The sequence below is a fragment of the Giraffa tippelskirchi genome, chromosome 11, assembly GCF_054371585.1.
Source record: "Giraffa tippelskirchi isolate mGirTip1 chromosome 11, T2T-mGirTip1v1.2.pri, whole genome shotgun sequence".
NCBI classification, from domain to species: domain Eukaryota; kingdom Metazoa; phylum Chordata; class Mammalia; order Artiodactyla; family Giraffidae; genus Giraffa; species Giraffa tippelskirchi.
In genome coordinates, this window is record NC_137285.1 from 143,642,871 (window position 1) to 143,663,249 (window position 20,379).

The window sequence follows — 20,379 nt, forward strand, 5'->3', positions numbered from 1 at the left end:
CCATGCTCTTAAATATACTTTGAATGGTGTGGCTGATAACTGAATGATAACCTTTGGGGAGGTACATTTCAAAAGCTTAATGTCAGAATAACGTAGCATCAAGAGAACAAAGAACAGGCTAAGCTAAATTTGCATTATGACTGTTTTTGAATGCAGTTGCCTATTACATTTATTATCATTGGATCATTTAAAGGGTGTGTGAGCATTTTGATTGAATGGATGTATTCTTTTTCTTTAAGATAAAGCCATGTCTAACTGTATTTAAGGAGGACTTTGAATTAGGAAAACCCTAACGTAACTATATAAAACTGTTGATATTAAAACAAGCTTTGACTAAAAGCAAATAGTCTTCTAGTAATATTTGAGGTATTTCCTTAATAAATAGTGAAATAAACATTCATAATTGATTCTTAGAACCATCATGAGGACAACCTGCAAGCTTACCCAAGGTCACATAGTAGGCAGTGTAAATTTTAATTACAGACCAACTAACAGCAGGTCTAGTTCTCTTTCCACTCCTAGGTGACACTTCTCATTATTTGCCCCTTTTCCCCAAGTTATCCTTTATGGTATTAATATAGATTCTCAAGGTGTCTTGAGTATAGAGAGAATCCATGTTTTGGACTTCCATTTCTGAGTGGCATGGAAGATTCTAAAGGCCATTACTCATCCTTTGTGTGTCTTTAGTTGTGGTCTGTGGAGTTGGATACTGGACTTGCAGTAAGATAGGGGCAGCCTCATGGGTGGGGCTCCGGCCTTCCTTCTGCTTCAGTGTTGGCTGCTCTGCTTTGATCGGTTTTGTACATGGAGTTCTGTGGATTTTTGGTAAAAAGACCTGTTGAAAGTGAAGTTTGGAAACCATTGCTGGAGACCCACACCTTCTCTGCTGTTCCTTATTGTTTCCTTCTACCAAAGGACCCAATTACTCAGCATATGTCTCTATATGCTGCTGCTGCTGCTGCTAAGTCGCTTCAGTCGTGTCTGACTCTGTGCGACCCCACAGACGGCAGCCCACCAGGCTCCCCCGTCCCTGGGATTCTCCAGGCAAAACACTGGAGTGGGTTGCCATTTCCTACTCCAATGCACGAAAGTGAAAAGTGAACGTGAAGTCGCTCAGTCGTGTCTGACTCTTAGCGACCCCATGGACTGCAGCCCACCAGGCTCCTCCGTCCATGGGATTTTCCAGGCAAGAGTACTGGAGTGGGGTACCATTGCCTTCTCCGATGTCTCTATATACCTAGACTTTTATCCTCTTCAGAGGAGGAAATGTTTTCTTCCCTAAAAGTCAACCTTTTGCTGGTATCTTGAACCCCAATCTGGCTGCTTTTTTCTTTTAAAAAATCAGTGCTTGTCATTTAATTACATAAATCTTAATTTATGTCTTTGAAAATCCAAATGCTTTGTTAAGCCTAGGCCCAGCATTCCTGTTGAGCAGCTGTCAGCTGGAGTTGTGACCTACTTGCCCTTTCAGTGGGGACTGTCCTGCCAAGTGTGTCCCATCCCCTCTGCACTCACACAGTGCCTGCATATGTACTTTACCAGGCCCTCTTCACACAGTTGGGAAATGTTCTTGGTCCCTGAGGGCGTTTGAGTTTGCAGCCTCTGTTATCCTTTACAGTCTTTCTAAGCAGCACATCTAGAGAGAAATTCTGTTTCATTTGCAGGGTGTGGTAGAACATCTGTATCACTTGGATATGCCTTATCTTCCAAAAAATATACTTCTGGTATGGTATAGGTACACTTTTATAAGTATTCTTAGGGCTTCCCCTGTGACTAGGGGTAAAGAATCTGCCTGCAATGCAGGAGACCCAGGTTTGATCCCTGGGTCAGGAAGATCCCCTGGAGAAGGAAATGGCAACCCACTCCAGTATTCTTGCCTGGAGCATCCCATGGACAGAGGAGCCTTGCAGCCTACAGTTCATGGGTTCGCAAAGAGCCGGACACGATCGAGCGACTAACACTATCACTTTCACATAGGTACACTTTATAAATATTTTTCGTTAATTTTGCTTTTGTCTTGTAACAGAAAAGTGAAAGTGAAAGTCGCTCAGTCGTGTCTGAGTCTTTGCGACCCCATGGACTGTACAGTCCATGGAATTCTCCAGGCCAGAATACTGGAGTGGGTAGCCTTTCCTTTCTCCACGGGATCGTCCCAACCCAGGGATCTAACCCAGGTCTCCCATATTGCAGGTGGATTCTTTACCAGCTGAGCCACAAGGGAAGCCTTGTAACAGAAACATACCTATAAATATTAATACTGAAAACAAATATAAACTTAGGATATAGAAAAAATAGTAAAAATACTCATGTACAGGTTAGTGAGTGAACACAAAGTTGAGGGAGTCACATGCTCCCTTCCAATTATTACTCTTTCTTTCCTCCCCCAAAGTAACCACTGTCTTAATTTCTAATATTATCATTTAGCTTTGACTTCTTTGGACTTTCTATACATTGCATAATACAGTGTGTATTTTTTTGAGTTTCAGCTTCTTCAACTCAGCATTATGCTTGTGAGTTTTGTCTATATTTTTGAATGTAGCTATAGTTCATTTATTTTCATTCCTTTGTAAATATGCCACAGTTTAGTTGTCTGTTCCATTGGTGATGGACATTTGGGTTGTTCCTATTGGTGATGTTACCAGGAACAATCCTGTGCATGTCTTTTAGAGCACATGGGCATGTGTGTGCATTTCTGTTGGATCTATAGTATGAGTGGACTCGTATTCTTGATAGCTTCTTTGGCCTACACATAGCACTGCTTTTTCTTTCAGGGTCTTTGATAAAGAGATATCAAGTACATTTCTTAAGATCACGTTGCAAATGTTATATATTAGCAGATTCAGAATTGGCACCTAAGACCTTAATTCCTTCTGTGCCACTTTCAATACAAAACACAACAAAGTAAAAAAATAAAAAACATCTAATGAGGCTGCAAGCTACCTCTTTATTTTTATGTCTTAACTTTTAGTACTTTTTATGAATTTATATATATAATTTATATGTATTATGTATATATTGCTGAACATCTAATCTTTTTACTCAACTGCTTTAAAATTTTTCAGACTTAACAAAGATTTTATAAGTTGGCTCACCTGGCAGTTTTCTTTCGCTTGGCATGGCTCCAAGCGGTCAGAAGTTGTAGTGAGAAGACTTCAAGTACACTTTAAAGATCATATTAATGGTAGAATATGGTAGATTACTGCATTAAATGGGAAATAGATAGTGTAAGCTCCCCTATTGCACCCCACCCCTGTTTTCTCTTAAAAGTTCATTCTTAAAAATGTTACAGAACAGATATGTGTACTCATATAAGTTCACATGGCCCTTCCTAATCAAATCATTTATTAAAATACGTTTTGGCTTTCCCTCCTTTCCATCACCCTTTCACATAGTTAAAATATAATTAATTGAATTTTCTCTTGGCGTAACTATAAGATGATTTTTGCAAGAAGGGCTTAATGTTACTTAAATCATTATTTTACACAGCAGCATTGCCTCTGGGACTTTTACACAATGCAGCTGCTTTGGGCAGATGAAGGAAATCAAGTCCTACTGCACAGACTTTTAGAAATATTGATATATTTTTAAAAGCAAGTAAAATAGCCAGTGTACTAGCTTTGATCCAGTGCTAAGTCACTTCAGTCGTGTCCAACTCTTTGCGACCCTATGGACTGTAGTCCGCCAGTCCCTCTGTCCATGGGATTCTCCAGGCAACAATACTGGAGTGTGAGCCACTGTTTCCTTCTGGGTCGCATTTCCTTCTGCAAGTGTGATCCAGTATGAATGGAGAATAAATCCATAGGAGTGGTTACTTTTTCTTGAGGAGAACAGTGCATGGTGGGAATATGGGCTGTTTCTAAATCTTTTTTTGTGAATGGGTTTTAGGTGGTCAGATGCTTGTTTGAGGGGAAAGAAAACACTTTCAAGCCTTTTTGAAGATGTTTAGAAAAATTAAGGAATATTTTATGGAGAAGATTTTATCTTACTAGATTTAAAAATATTTTGTAGTTTGTTTTAAAAAATAAGCTTTATTCTTTAGAGGTGATTTTAAGTCCACAGCAAAATTGAGGGGAAGGTACAGAGATTTCCTGTGTACACAGAGCTTCCCATGCTATCAAAATCCTGCAGCAGAGTATTAGCATTCATGACAGCTGATGAACCTGGGTGTTAACACAGCAGTATAACCCAAAATCTGTAGTGCAGGATAAATTTTTCATACTCTTGGAAGGGATATATTTAAATTTCAAGTTTGTTTTTGTTGTATACTGCTACAAAATGTGTCTTAGATGTCTCTGTTTGGATTCTTTGGCTTATACTCTTTTGACTTTAAAAAAAAATGGCATGGAAAGTAAAATTTTTGCTTTCCACCAGTTAAGTTTTTTAAGTTTATTTTTGTTTTAAAAAAATATATTTTACTACATGCCTATCTTTTCTGTGTCTATATTGTTCACTGGACATAAGCTGAAAGGGATGAATTTAGGTCCCAGGTTAGAAATGCATACGCTTCTAGAGACCAGGCAAGTAATGAAAATGAATCACCTAGGCTAGAATGAGGCAAGAAGGAGTGGTCGGGTCTGGAGAGCCAGAGAGCTCTAGCCCTGTGTAAAGATGTTGGCTCTTGCCAAGTGTTACTATGTGGCAGTTCAAGCCTGAGGGTGCCACTGTTTTCTAGCTATTTAAAAAAGGATTGTAAAAAGAAACCAAGATGTCTTAAGTAAAACTTAGCAATTTTACATCAACTTAACCCTAATTGGGGCCAGACAAAATTGAGGAGGCCCCAACAATCTATGGGTGAGTATTTTATTTCCTTTTATCAAAGTATTATTGGCCATTCAGGTATGGCCTAATCAAATCCCTTATGATTATGCAGCGAGGGTGATAAATAGATTCAAGGGATTAGATCTAGTAGACAGAATGCCTGAAGAACTATGGACAGAGGTTCATGACATTGTACAGGAGGCAGTGACCAAAACCATCCCAAAGAAAGAGAAATGCAAGAAGACAAAGGGGTTGTCTGAGGAGACTTTACAAATAGCTGAGGAAAGAACAGGAGCGAAAAGCAAGGGAGAAAGGGAAAGATATGCCCATTTGAATGCAGAGTTCCAGAGAATAACAAGGAGAGATAAAAAGGCCTTCTTCAATGAACAGTGCAAAGAAATAGAGGAAAATAATAGAATGGGAAAGACTAGAGATCTCTTCAAGAAGACTGGAGATACCAAGGAGACATTTCATGCAAGGATGGGCACGATAAAGGACAGAAATGGTAAGGACCTAACAGAAGCAGAAGAGATTAAGAAAAGGTGGTAAGAATATGCAGAAGAACTATACAAAAAAGGTCTTAATGACCTGGATAACCACAATGGTGTGGTCACTCCCTAGAGCTGGACATCCAGGATTTTGAAGTTGAGTGGGCCTTAGGAAGCATTACTACAAACAAAGCTAGTGGAGGTAATGGAATTCTAACTGGATTATTTAAAATCTTAAAAGATGATGCTGTTAAAGTGCTGCACTCAGTATGTCAGCAAATTTGGAAAACTCAACAGTGGCCACAGGACTGGAAAAGGTCAGTTTACATTCCAGTCCCAAATAAGGGCCATGCCAAAGAGTGTTCAAACTATCGTATAATTGCACTCATTTCACATGCTAGGAAGGTTATGCTCAAAATTCTGCAAGCTAGATTTCAACAGTTCGTGAACCGAGAACTTTCAGACTTACAAGCTGGATTTAGAAAAGGCAGAGGAACCAGAGATCAAATTGCCAACATAGTTGGATCACAGAGAAAGCAAGGGAATTTCAGAAAAACATCTACTTCTGCTTCATTGACTACGAGAGAGAGCCTTTGTCTGTGTGGATCACAATAAACTGTTGGAGAATTCTTAAAGAGATGGGAATACCAGACTATCTGACCTGCCTCTTGAGAAACCTGTATGCAGGTCAGGAAGCAACAGTTAGAACTGGACATGGAACAACAGACTGGTTCCAAATAGGAAAAGGAGTACGTCAAGGCTGTATATTGTCACCCTGCTTATTTAACTTATATGCAGAGAACATCATGAGAAACGCTGGGCTGGTGGAAGCACAAGCTGGAATCAAGATTGCCGGGAGAAATATCAATAACCTCAGATATGCAGATGAAACCACCCTTATGGCAGAAAGTGAAGAAGACCTAAAGAGCCTCTTGATGAAAGTGAAAGAGGAGAGTGAAAAAGTTGGCTTAAAAGTCAACATTCAGAAAACTAAGATCAGGGCATCTGGTCTCATCACTTCATGGGAAATAGATGGGGAAACAGTGCAAACAGTGTCAGACTTTATATTTTTGGGCTCCAAAATCACTGCAGATGGTGATTGCAGCCATGAAATTAAAAGATGCTTACTCCTTGGAAGGAAGGTTATGACCAACCTAGATAGCATATTTAAAAGCAGAGATGTTACTTTGCCAACAAAGGTCTGTCTAATCAAGGCTATGGTTTTTTCAGTGGTCATGTATGGATGTGAGTTGGACGGTGAAGAAAGCTGAGCACCCGAAGAATTGATGCTTTTGAAGTGTGGTGTTGGAGAAGACTCTTGAGAGTCCCTTGGACTGCAAGCAGATCCAACCAGCCCATCCTAAAGGAGATCAGTCCTGAGTGTTCATTGGAAGGACTGATGCTGAAGCTGAAACTCCAATACTTTGGCCACCTCATGTGAAGAGTTGACTCATTGGAAAAGACCCTAATGCTGGGTAGGATTGGGGGTAGGATGAGAAGGGGACGACAGAGGATGAGATGGCTGAATGGCATCACCGACTCGACGAACATGGGTTTGGGTAGACTCCGGGAGTTGGTGATGGACAAGGAGGCCTGGCGTGCTGTGATTCATGGGGTCGCAAAGAGTCGGACACGACTGAGTGACAGAACTGAACTGAATATATTCAATTCAGTTTTTATTAAAAAGTAGTCTTTCTTCTGTATTGTGAACTAGTGTTAATGTTTCCTTTCTAATCTCTTTGGTATGAAATTATAAAGAATGTGCATTTCAGGGTATGTAGATAAAGTATTTGCTAAAATCCCTTTGAGGTATTGTAGAAAGTTTATTTTTGTTGATTCAAATTTTTAAAAGATGATGGAGTATTTTACAACTTGTAATTGAATTAATGACATTCATCCTGAACTTTCTGACCTTCAGAACTTTCAGTTTATCTCATATTTTAAAATCGAGAAATGGAACTGATCATTTTTGACTTCACTTGCATGTACTTTTAAATATGTGAAACTTGCCCAAAGTAGTGCAAAGGACATGGCGTGGAGTATAATCTACTGTGTGAGCAATAAAAACTCACCAGTTCTTATTATAGGTATTAATGATGAATGAATTTTAATTATTAAGGATTATCAAGGTTCTTAAACGAGCTGGAGTCCATACCTTTTTAAAGATGTTCCATTTTGGAATGTGAAATCAATTGACAACATTGTTTTTATCCAGAATGCTCTATTAAATACCAAGTACTATTAACAGAACATGATTCTGTGACCATGGATTAACTGTTAGGTGACTTGGATCCGTCTCTGGTCTTCCTCTGAGAACCTTTGCCACCTGAGACACCTGGTTGTCTGTTGTTCTTTGTGTGGCTAGTATTCCCACACATAAGAGGCACTCAAGAAATATTTGTTGAATGAGTGAATGAATGTCCATAGTATTAACTGCCTTATAAAGAGACTTTGGAGGATATGCTTTATTTATTTTTTAATTGGAGTATATAGTTGGTTTACAATGTTGTATTAGTTTCTGCTGTACAACCAAGTGAATCAGCTATAAGTATACGTATATCCCCTCCTTGTACCTCCCTCCCACCCCAGCACCCCCATCCCATCCATCCAGGTCAACCACAGAGCGCCGAGTTGAGCTCTCTGCACTATCCAGTAGGTTCCCATTAGCTGTCTGCTTCACACAGTGCAGATACCTCAGTCCCAATCTCCTAATTCTGGAGGGTATGCTTTTTAGATGATTTAACTACCCAAATTTGAATGACATCATCAGTAGGAGACCAGCTAAACTCAAGGTGTTGCAGGCCATGTTTCCAGATATTCATACACTGAGAGTTTCAAAAGTACACTTATGGGTAAAATGTAGCAATAACCCTCAGCAAGGTAAGAGTCATCCTAAAACTGAAAAAAAATGTTATTTTGTTCCTCACAAAAATGTGGATCTAAATGGAAGGCTTCCCAGCCTCAGTTAATCCGGAAGCAGCACCTGATGCCATCAAGGGAGATGGAACTGGGAGTAAGCCGCCTTCTCCAGCGCTGCGTCCCATCCGCTCCCTGACGGAACCCTGTGGCGTTGGACGAGCTGTTCCACTTCAGTTTAGAATGGAGACAGCCCTAGCACGGCGTTCTAGGTTTGCGGTGCGAATTCAATTAGATGATTCATGGAAAACACTTGGCACAGTGCCTGGCACGTGGCAAGCACTCAGAGGTCGCCATTGGGATTTGTTAGAGGAGCGCTGTGAGATGAGGGAAATAGAACACGAGAGGTCCAAATTGTCAGAGGGACGTATTCAGCTCCGCTCCTGAATATGGAATCGGGTTGTAGGCGGACCTCAGTACCTGGAGCGGCCTGCAGCAGTGCCTTCATGATCACTGCGGGAGTGCTGGCCAGGGTAGGGGGCGGAGAGAATCCACGGGCACGTGTGTCTCAGACAGAAAGCTTAAATTCAGCTCCAAAGGAAACTCCTGGAGAACGGACCCAAGATTTAGGAGCTGAAACCTGATTTTGTCTGAATATTCAGAGTAAATACGCCTTTCAAGGGTAAACTTGCATGAAATCAACTTTAAGAGGCTGGTAAACAAAACGACAGAGGATGAGATAGTTAGATGGTATCACTGACTCAATGGAGATGAGTTTGAGACAACTCCGGGAGATGGTGAAGGTCAGGGAAGCCTGGCATGCTGCGGTTGCAAGGAGTCGGACACAACTGAGCGACTGAACAACAGCAAAACAAAACTGAATGTCCAGTTTTATTTGTTTATTTTTTAAAGGAAGTATAACTATGGTGAAGGCTAGGATACTTACCAGTGTCACTGCTCCCTGTTGGCAGATGTAGAGAGGAAGGCAGAATAAAGCCAGAAGTTCCCTTCGTAAGCGTGCCGTCTATTGCCCAGAGAGTTTGTGCGTTTAAGGGCATCAAGTGAAAAGTCTGGCATTTCCATTTCCATGAAGGGAGCAGCCTTGCCAGGATATTTGCTGCCTCACATTTGCTGCCTCTGGCCAACCTCCCTCAGCCTGTGCTTGGCGAACCTTTCCAAAACCTGTCGTAGTGACTCTCACTTTCCTACATGCAGGTCTCTCCAGCATTCCCCTCTCTTCTACTCAACATTTTATTTCTTTGTGTTATACTGCTTGCTTGGCTTTCTTTATAGTTCTTGTAGACCTGGGAGCCAGTCTTGACCAGAGGAGTTATTTTTTTCTTTTAAAATGACAGAAATGCTTCTGGCTTTCTGAAATTCATCAACTAATTAATTCAGACTGTAAAAAAGTCAAAATTGTGCAGAAGGAAATGGCAACCCACTCCAGTATTCTTGCCTGGAAAATCCCATGGACAGAGGAGCCTGGTGGGCTACAGTCCATGGGGTCGCAAAGAGTCGGACATGACTGAGTGAGCAGCCAGTCATTTTGAGGGGAGGAAACAGTCCCAGAAAATTTGAGGCGCTCACCAAAGGCCCCAGAGCTTTTGATGGCAGAGCCAGAACTATGGCAGAGGACTCCCAGCTGCCAGGCCTCTTGATCCTGGCCTCTCTCACCAGATACCCGTGTGGAAAACTAGAATCTAAAGTATGCCTGGGGCTTCCCTGGTGGCTCAGTGGTAAAGAATTTGCCTGCCAGTGCAGAGGATGCAGGTTCCATCCCTAGTCCGGGAAGATCCCACATGCCTTGGAGCAGCTAAGCTACCATGCCACCACTACTGAGCCCGTGTACCACAGCTACTGAAGCCCAAGCACCCTTGAGCCCATGCTCTGCAGCGAGACGCCCACACACCAGAACTAGAGAGTGGCCTCTGCTTGGTGCAACTACAGAAAAGCCCACACAGCAGTGAAGACCCTGCACAGCCATAAATAAATAAAATCATGACAAAGAGAAAAAAAGCCGAAGTTGATTTCTTTTTCTCCTGTACCCAATTTAAAAACACATATACCCTGACCGTTCTACATCTAGGGATTTATCTTACAGAAAAACTCAGGTAGCTAACTGCATGAAGATTTAGGTGCAGGATATTCAACACACGTTGTCGTAGTGAGATATGAGAAATGATCCACATGTGTATCAGTGACTCCCTAATCCACTCTTCTTTTTGATTAGAGACAGGGCCCAGCCGCTCAGTTGGAGATGGTAGGCCCTAGATTGTTCTGTGTTAACAGTCCAGCTTAAACACAGAGCAGTGGGAATATAAGCCACCTCTTCTTGGTCAGTGACTCCTTCGAGACCTTAATATGGATGATCAGAGCTGCAGTCATGTGATTTATTGCCTGTCTTGACCACAGCTACAGAAGTAGAAGAGGTGACCAGCGTCCATCAATAGTCTGGGATGCTTTGACTCAGTAGGGCTCTTGAATATGTTACTCAGTTTTTTCTTTTATGACTTCGTGCCTTTGTCTGTTGCCTGTGTTACAGTCTTCCCCAAATCTCACCCAGACCATTCCCAAGGTGGCCTTAACTAGACTACAAATATCCTTGCCTTGGATTCTGATTTATTCTACATACTTCAGTTGTGTATGTATGTTTTTTTCTCTTTTATTATCATAGCTTTGGCTTGGGAAAGGGTCTTGGGAGCTGGGGCGGGCATATGTGAAGGAGCAGCCTTAGTTGCAGCCGTCACTTCTTCTGGTCACACTGCTTTTGGCTTTGGTGTTAACAAACATAAACATTCTGTAGTTTCGTAGGTCCTTATTTTGACTTTTTTTTTTTCCTTTTAAATAAAGCCTTGGTGACCTATAAAATTCCTCTGCATTCGTTGGCTTCTCACATTCTGTTTCTTATAACTTGCCAGGTTACACTTCCTCTCTCTAATACAATGAATTCTTCTTTAGATCTGTGCCCGCTCATACTGTGTTTTGAATGGCTCATTAAATTATGGCCCAGAAATTCTATGTAATTAAAAATGTCTCTCAGTAGGTACTGACCTGAAAGGCCATCTTTATTTAAAAACCATTTAGAGAGTAACATATTTAGAGAAGGTCTGGTCTTACTGTTGTTTAAAAAAAAAACACAAAAACCCCAGCCTGCCAATGCCACATACGTACAAATAAAAAAATAACAAAACTCATGAACCAACTCTTTGTGTGTATATGTCTATATGCATCAAAAAAAGATCTACAAGATAACAGACCATTCACAGTGGTTATTCCTGGGGAGCTGTTAAACCAAAAACATTTATCCTTTTGAGGGTAATGACCGCTTTGTGATTCCAAATAAAAACCTTATTTCTATAAAAAATATGTACATATACAGAGTATTTTGCCTACAGATTTAGGGAGTTCAGGGACTCTTCTAATAATTTTTTTGACTCAACCCGTGTGTTTTGGTATTACAGTCTAATATCCATCTTAGTTGGTCTGTTTTTAAGTACTGAGAAAACACTTCATCTTTGCCTTTATGATACATACATTGTAATAATATGTATTGAACTTCTGCTATATTGCTTTGAAGCAACCATAAGGGTAATAGAAATGATATTGCCTCTGTCTGCTGCAGAGAAACTTGTTAATTAAAAGGTTTAACTCATACCTCTTCGAACTTTTTTTTAAAGGCTGATTTGACACAAATCATTCTAAAGTCTAGCAAGCCAGTTTTATTGTATATTAGGTGGGACCAACATGTTTTAAGACTAAATTTATGATATGATAGTTACATTTTTTACATGTTAAATACATACTTGATAGTAAATTGGATCCTTAAGACAATCAGTATTTGGGAGCATAATTTTACTATCTTAAATTATTATAGAGGCTAATGGTATTATATGTTTGTATATTTATGTTATGTTACTGGGCTTAGCTATGATTGATTTTGGTACCAGAAATTCCAGTTATAAAATTGTTTCTGTGGGCAAATGGGATCTATTTTTCAATATCTGTTTAGTGTACTTTCTGGAAATGCTTTGAGCAAAGTATGTGGAGTTGCTTATATGTTTTTAGTGTGAAACTCCATAGGTAACCAAGAGTCTGTTTTGCCCTTCACAGCTCAAATATTATTTCATACTTTAATTTACCAAGCAAAGGCCCCAAATAAAGCTACCCCTTCTTAAACTAAGACTTAAACTACAGTGTTTCATCAGCCTTTATTTCACGTTATGTATCAAAGACATTTGTGTATCTAAGGTGTTGTTGTTTAGTTGTTAAGTTGTGTCTGACTCTTTTGGGACCTCATGAACCATAGCCAGCCAGGCTTCTCTGTCCATGGGATTTCCCAGGCAAGGACACTGGAGTGGTTTGCCATTTCCTTCTGCAGGGGATCTTCCCGACCGAGGAGTTGAAGCTGCATCTCTTGCATTGGCAGGTGAATTATTTTCCACTGAACCACCTGGGAAGCCTGTATCTAAGATACTTGGATACATTTACAATGTTCCAGGCTTTGGAGAAGAACCCAAGGCCTGCCTACAGCACCTTTGGCTACTCTATTAAAGCATCTCAGGTAGTGTCTCTCAGTGGCAACTAAGTTCTCTGTGGGACACTGCCCAGTATGTATTTGTACCATGCCTGTGACACTGTAAAGTTGGTTGCCAAAGCTTATGTTCTTTGCTGGGAGCAGCTACACTCCAATCATAATGAGTAAACTCACCACTCATATCTTGGTTTCCAGATACTGTTTTCTAATAAAGGGTGCAGTGCTCCTTGGAGACATTGCTAGTTCCAGGACTGGGGCGGGGAAAATAGAAGGTGAGCCTGGAATATCTTACTGTGCCAGAACGCGGGAAAGTATGCAAAGAATAATGAGGATGCATCAAAAAGACACAGAAACTAGTTTGAAGATACTCCCTCCCATTAGCCAAATCTGGATAAATTGGACATTAAAATTAAAATGATAGACATGACAATTATTGAATAAAATAGGAAGTTATGAACCCAGACTCATAATAATAAATGCATAAATTGAAATTTTAATGAGAAAGGGAATTTTATGTAGTCTCAAAATCTCTCCCCACAAAAACCCCAAAATATTTGTAATTACAAAGGGAAAAATAGTAACTTTACAGTGGAAGAGCCAAGCAGTTACCATTTTAATAAGAGATCAAACATATCTTCATGGGTAATAGGACAATTGATAGGGTACAATGAGAAACACAGTTTCATGTCTATGATATTCGTGCCAAGGATGTATAACCCGAATCCATAATGAGGAAACATATAAACCTAAATTGAGGGATGTTCTACAAAGTAATTGGCCTGTGATCTTCAAAGTGTGAAAGTCCTAAAGGTCAAGAAAAGACTAGAAAACTGTTCCAGATTGAAAGGCTAAACAGATGTGGCAGCTAAATGCAGTGGGTGATTCTGGTTTGGATCCTTTTGCTGTAAGGACATTGTAGACACAATTGATGAAACTTGAATACATACCAAGAATTACAAGGTTAATACTGTATCAAGGTTAATTTCTTAATTTTGATGCTTATATTAATATTTAGGAGACTGTAAGGATTAAATATGAAAGGAATATTCTTAAACTTTTTAGTCTCAGGACCCCTTTGTACAGTTAAAAATTGAGGAGAGTCCCATAGAGCTTTCGTTTATGTAGGATGCAGCTATCAATGTTTATTGTATTAGAAAGTCAAGCTGCCTAGTTTTTTAAAATAGGTTTTTAATTCATGTAAAAGTAATAGCAATAAACCCATTCTATGTTAGTGTAATGTATTTTTAGTAAGGACAATAGCTATCTTCTGAAACAACAAGATTCGGTGAGAAGAGTGGCATTACTTTACATTTTTAAAACTCTCTTTGATATCTGACATAGAAGACAGATGTGTTTGCAGATCTGTTTCTGTATTCATTATGCGAAGATATGTTCTTTTGGTTGAAGTTTAAAAAGAAAGGGCTTCCATGGTAGCTCAGCTGGTAAAGAATCCACCTGTTTGATTCCTGGGTCAGGAAGGTGCTCTGGAGAAGGGATAGGCTACCCACTCCAGTATTTTGGGGCTTCCCTGGGGGCTCAGATGGTAAAGAATCTGCCTGCAATGCGAGAGACCTGGGTTCGATCCCTGGGTCGGAAAGATCCCCTGGAGGAGGGTATGGCAACCCACTCTGGCATTCTTGCCTGGAGAATCCCCATGGATTCTCCACCGTGGATCCCCCTAGTGGTCCACTGGGTCACAAAGAGTCAGACACGACTGAGCAGCTAAGCACAGCACAGCACGTAAGAAGAAAATCTGGTTTCACATGAATATATAGTTGGAGAAGAGAAAGTGATTTTGGTAGCCTCTTCAGATAACTGTGGATATTTTTTTTTTTGGGAAAACTAAGATCATGGCATCTGGTCCCATCACTTCATGGGAAATAGATGGGGAAACAGTGTCAGACTTTGGTTTTTTTTTGGGTTCCAAAATCACTGCTGATGGTGATTGCAGCCATGAAATTAAAAGACGCTTACTCCTTGGAAGGAAAGTTATGACCAACCTAGATAGCATATTTAAAAGCAGAGACATTACTTTGCCAACAAAGGTCCATCTAGTCAAGGCTACGGTTTTTCCAGTAGTCATGTATGGATGGGAGAGTTGGACAGTGAAGAAAGCTGAGTGCCGAAGAATTGATGCTTTTGAATTGTGGTGTTGGAGAAGACTCTTGAGAGTCCCTTGGACTGCAAGAAGACCCAACCAGTCCATCCTAAAGGAGATCAGTCCTGGGTGTTTACTGGAAGGACTGATGTTGAAGCTGAAACTCCATTTCTTCGGCCACCTGATGCGAAGAGCTGACTCATTTGAAAAGACCCTGATTCTGGGAAGGATTGAGGACAGGAGAAGAAGGGGATGACAGAGAATGAGATGATTGGATGGCATCACCGACTCAATGGACATGGCTTTGGGTTGACTTCGGGAGTTGGTGATGGACAGGGAGGCCTGGTGTGCTGTGATTCATGGAGTCGCAAAGAGTCAGACATGACTGAGCAACTGAACTGAACTGAATATCAGTCCTCATCTTATCAGAAAAAAAAAATCTTTGCTATCAGTCTCAGGATGGTGGATACAAGTTTTCCAGAATTCTAATTTTCATTTAAAATCTCCAGTTTTACCATGGACAATAAATCCTGTTGCTTGTTTCTCTTGAAGTGCCAGACTCGCTTCATCTGTTTTTAGGATATGTCTGTCAAATCTGAATAAGCATAGTTTCTCTGTCAGTTGTTCTTTAAAGGAAAATGATGCTGCCTGAAAAAAGGGCAGCTAATTCAGCTCATAACTCAGTTGTGCTTGCTTTTTCTCAGGATGGCCGTTATACTGAGTACACAGAAAGAGTGCTTTATGTAGACTTCCCGTTTTGTCACATGGAACATTAAAAAGACATGTACTCAAGGGTCAAGATTTAATAAAAATTATTTTACTGCTTCATCAGGAGCCATTCTGTAACGAAAGGGGCTTTTTTCTTTTTTACTGCTGGTATGTGAAGAACACAGTAACTTTGAACACAGTTAGGTTTCTTGCGAAGATTCTAGTAGTTTTACCCACCATTACTTTTGTGCTATTGGTGCAGTTATCACCAACTAAAAAAGGCAAATAATGTCTTGGTAATTTTGACTCTCAAGAGCCATCAGGGTCATGGGTCATTATTTGAGAGCGGCTGCATTGAAGTATTTATGGGTGATGGAATCTGAAGCAACTGAATGAAACAGGGTTCAGGAAAAAAGTTGCAACTTTGATTGAGATTATTTCAAAATTTAAAAAAACATAAATGAATGATAGCCTTTCAAATGATGAAAAGTGAAATTTATGATAATAGTCATTTGTGAGTTTCAGCAAGCTACCAGTAAATTCTTCTGCAGATTAAATGACATATGTCATTTAGTAAACTTTTTGGCATCTAGTTGATTCTTAGTAAATGATAACTTAGGAATTATTACTGTAATAACTGTTATCAGGTATTACTCCTGTTTAGTTGGTAGACTATTAATTGCCACCCTAAACATTTTACATGGTACCTCTGAGTTCTTTAGGACATCCTAGAGTCTAGATGGTTGGTGTCAGGTCTGTTTGCTTAGTTCCAGTAGTATAGGAGGAGACTCTAAATCAGCACTTTTGCTTTTACTTTGGTTTAATATGTAAAAACTGTGCTCCTTCTACTTTAAATGAAAAGGGTTGTTTTGTGTTAAATAGAAAAATGGTTCTACTCTTGGCAAAATGTTGAACTATATTGATCTTCAGAGTATTAATTGCCATAAAGTAGTCATTTCAATATTTTAAATTTTATGGTAATTTTTTCAAAAGTTCCTGGATCGGTTTTGTTTTGACTTTAAAGAAACAAAAGCAACTGTTAAGCTTCCTTTTTATAATACTGAAGTGAGAGACGTAGATCTTGAAAAGAATACTTTTTCCTATGGTGAGATTTCACAAAACCAGAATGGAATCTTGTAAGAACAAAGTGACAGGTTGAAATAAAAAGAGATCACTTAAAAACAAAAGCAGCACGGTCAGCATTTTTAGAAGAAAGGTACTGTGTGATATTTGACTTCTAGTTAATTCTAACTGTCTTTTTATTTGAAAGAAGAGAGAAATGTTATTGAGGGTTACAAAAATATCCCTTTTGCTTTTGAACTTGATTTTTAGTTCATGTGTCCTGCATGGGAAATTGGTTAACGCTGGCCTGGATCTCACTGGTAGTACTCACTACCTTCTGTGTTCATGGGTTCCACGTGGTGAATTCACCCAACCCCAGGATCACATGTTAAGTTTACGATCCTGGGTTGGTGGAATCAGTGGATGTGGTGGGCCGAATATGGGACTTGAGCATCCGTGGATTTTGATATTCACAGGGCGTCCTAGAACCAAAATACATGGATACCAAGAGACAAGTTTAATTTCATTTCTCAAGCCAACAAAGAGAAGTAAGCTACCTCAAGGAAAAAAGTTGCTTTTCAAAAGGGAAGAAAAAAAATTTATATGATTTTAAAAAAAATGGTGAGACGTAATTGGAGGAATTGTTATATATCTTTATCCCACCGCCCTTAGGGTATTGATTTTAACTTATCGCAGCTTCTACCTTGGAAGAAAGACAATGGAGGCAGTCATGTCGTGGACCGTTGTGACGGACAAGGATCAGGGTACTCAGAAGTATGTCTCCAAAGCTTTGGTGAAGTTCTTACTTTTCCCCAGTGGTGGGCTGTTGCTGGTTGTAGACTGGTGGTCATATGAAGAGCCTCGGGTAGGAGAAATGGTGAACGTGGAAATGAAGATTATATTGGGGTGGCCAGAAGGTTTGTTCAAACCTGAATGTAATGGTCCCCACTTATGTTCCAGGTGCTTGTCGCACCCTTGTGCTCATGTTTAAGACGGAGGTTTCTTGCTCATCTGTGTTGGCTTCTGTTGGCAGGGCTAGATGAGAGTTGACAGGCTATGGGAAGCAGGGAGATGCCTAGATTTATTTCCACAGTTCCTAAGGAAGCCAGCTGTCTCCCACCCCAACCTTTTAGAACATCTGTCATTATTCTCTTCTAATGGCCTTGGCCCAGAGAGTGGCATCTCCTGTCCTGTTTTTATGTACGTGCTACTGTTTTTGACACACAGCTTGGTGGTGGTGGTTTGAGGGGGAGTTCATGGAGTCCTCAAAGCTGGTCCACGGACGTGGTCAAGAGCACGCATAGCCCATAGCTCTTGGGAAAGCAAATGTGAGGGAAGACTCCTGGATTCTTCTGGGGGAGTTTTCCTCACTATAAAAGGGACCTGTAACAGGATGTCCCATTGCTGCTTCTGAACGTTGCCTGCATGGATGCTTGGAATGGCAGTGGCCCTCTTGAAACCAAGAGAAGAGCAGTCTAGAGGAAGAAGAGAAAGGGTGGAAGGACCCTGGAACCTTTGTGACATTGTTGAGCAACTGAACAAAACAGATCCAAGTCCTTGTCCTCACAAGCTTAATTCTAGTGGGAGCGGATGACAATAAACATGTACATTAACAAAGTTCATAGTAGATTAGAGAGGGGTAAGCACAACGGAATGAAAAAAAGCAGAGAAGGGAGAGACGGAGTGCAGTAGAGGAGTAGCTGCATTTTTTAAAGGCTGGTCAAGGAAGACTTCTCTGACCCAACAGAGACATGGGATCTGGAAGAGCATTCCAGACAGAGGGCACAGAAAGTACAAAAGCCTTGAGTGTATTTGGAGAAGATTCTGTGTCTACAGAACTGCCAGGACCCCTGTGAACAAGTCTGGGGAGTGACCGGAGAGTAGGTGGGTAAAGATGAGTTTGGTGTCAGGCTGTTGCTGGAGACTTTGTTTCTTACTGTGTGTGAGATGGCACCTTTGGAAGTTTGCAGGGAGAGAAGTGACAGGATCTGACCTATGTTTTAAAAAGAAGAAAAGCCCACAATAGGGGCAGCGAAGAAAAATGAGGAGAAAGAAAACAGTGTTAACTGGACTAGAGCAGGATTCAGAGAAATTCAGGTATAAGTTAAGTTTTTATGTATCTGGAAAAACTTGCATCAAAAGCCATTTATCCTAATGTGGTGACATAAGAGAACTTATTTGTGCCGTATGTATATAAGGCTGTGCCATGTAAGTACGTTCACCAAATCTTCTGAGAACTAAAAGTAAATTTGATTCAGTGCTGTTAGGTGACTTTTATTAGTAGAGAGACATTTTCCTAAATGTCAGCGTATAGTGCTTGTGTAGAAACAGACTTTGCTTTTCTTAAATAAATACATAAATTTTATCTTATTTTACCTCTGGAGTAAAGTTTTACTTTCAATAAAAGGTTTCCTTCAGCCTTTTGATTTTGGTCTTTTTTCTTGTGAATTGGTGGCTCTAATAAAGGCAAGAGTTCTTTACTTACTTGTGGTAAATTCTGTGAACCATTTGTGATAAGACATGTTGGACCAGCTATGGGGAAATTACAGCCCTGTAACTGGCTGTCCATTACATGAACACATATCATAACTCATTTATATTCGAATTGTAGGTGTACCTTTAACACTAGATAAGGTGTTTTCCAGGTCAATTATTATCCTCTCTAGTTTATTCATGGATTCCTATCTAGGGTCGATAACTTTTGATTGAGTCTAACTAAGAATAAATCTGTCGTGAACCAGCTGTTTTAGTTTCAGACATAAATCCTTTTAGGTCAAGAACAGAAATCTCTGTGGATTAATGATGTATGTTCTGTGATGAGCCAGCATTGACTTCAAAGGAAGAACATTTTAGTTTTGGAAGTAGGGTTTTTAAGCTAATTCTTTTGAATTCTCATCCAGTTCCAAAGAATAAACATTCTTAGAGACTTTATGGACTGCCTCCTGTATGCCAGTACATAGTTGTATTGATAGTACTAAAGGTAATATTTTTGTACCTTTGTGTTGATAGTACTAATGAGTATTAGTACCTTCGTTTTCACAAGAGGATGCGGAGGCCCATAGAGGGTATATGACTTGCTCAAAGTCATTTAGCAAATAAGTGTAGAAGTGAAATTGGTACCCATGTCTCGGTAACCTCGCAGCTGATGCCATGTTCTCAGAGCAGCTCACTAGTGGAGGCAGAAATCAACATGACACGTTCCTTCTCTTGCGTATGCTTTCTCCAGTGTCTCACTTCTCAGTTTGTTATTTCCCTTCACTCTGTTTGGACCTTAATAGTCCTGCGCAAAGTGGAACACAGGTCTTTTCTTGTGTCACTTTGTGGCTCCATTACTGTGCATTTTATGTGGGCTTTTTAAATGTAGCAACTATTTATTATTAACCAAGTTTCAAAATTCTAATATTATATTCTTTTTATCTCCAGATTAATAATATGGATTTTTTTAAATTAGTTTATTTTCTATTTTTTAACTTTACAATATTGTATTTGTTTTGCCGTACATTGACATGAATCCACCATGGGTGTACATGTTGACATAGAGACTTCTTCCAGAAAGAATGAAGTTATCAGTTTGCAATTAAAATCATAAAGCCAGAGATACTTAAAGAGTATATAGCATGATGATATGAACCATGTTTTATAGTTTGTACCTAAGGGTCTAAAAAGTCATCATTATTGATTTATAGGAGAGCTGATTAGGGAACATTCAGGCAACTCTGTGATAACACCTGAAATTTTTATTTCAGAACTATTGTGTTGACTCTACACCATCTCTTAGATGGTCTCATGATTGCTTAAAATTATCCTGGTCTAAATTTCATCTCAAATTGGGGCGGGGAAAGTGTTTGAAAGAGTAATGTCATCAAATGCTTGCA

General features: G+C 39.9%; 1 protein-coding gene across 7 annotated transcripts in view; it reads left to right on the forward strand.

Moving 5' to 3' along the window:
* Positions 1-20,379, forward strand: part of HSD17B12 (hydroxysteroid 17-beta dehydrogenase 12) — a 162,317-nt gene that overhangs the window by 74,695 nt on the left and 67,243 nt on the right. The window lies entirely within an intron of this gene.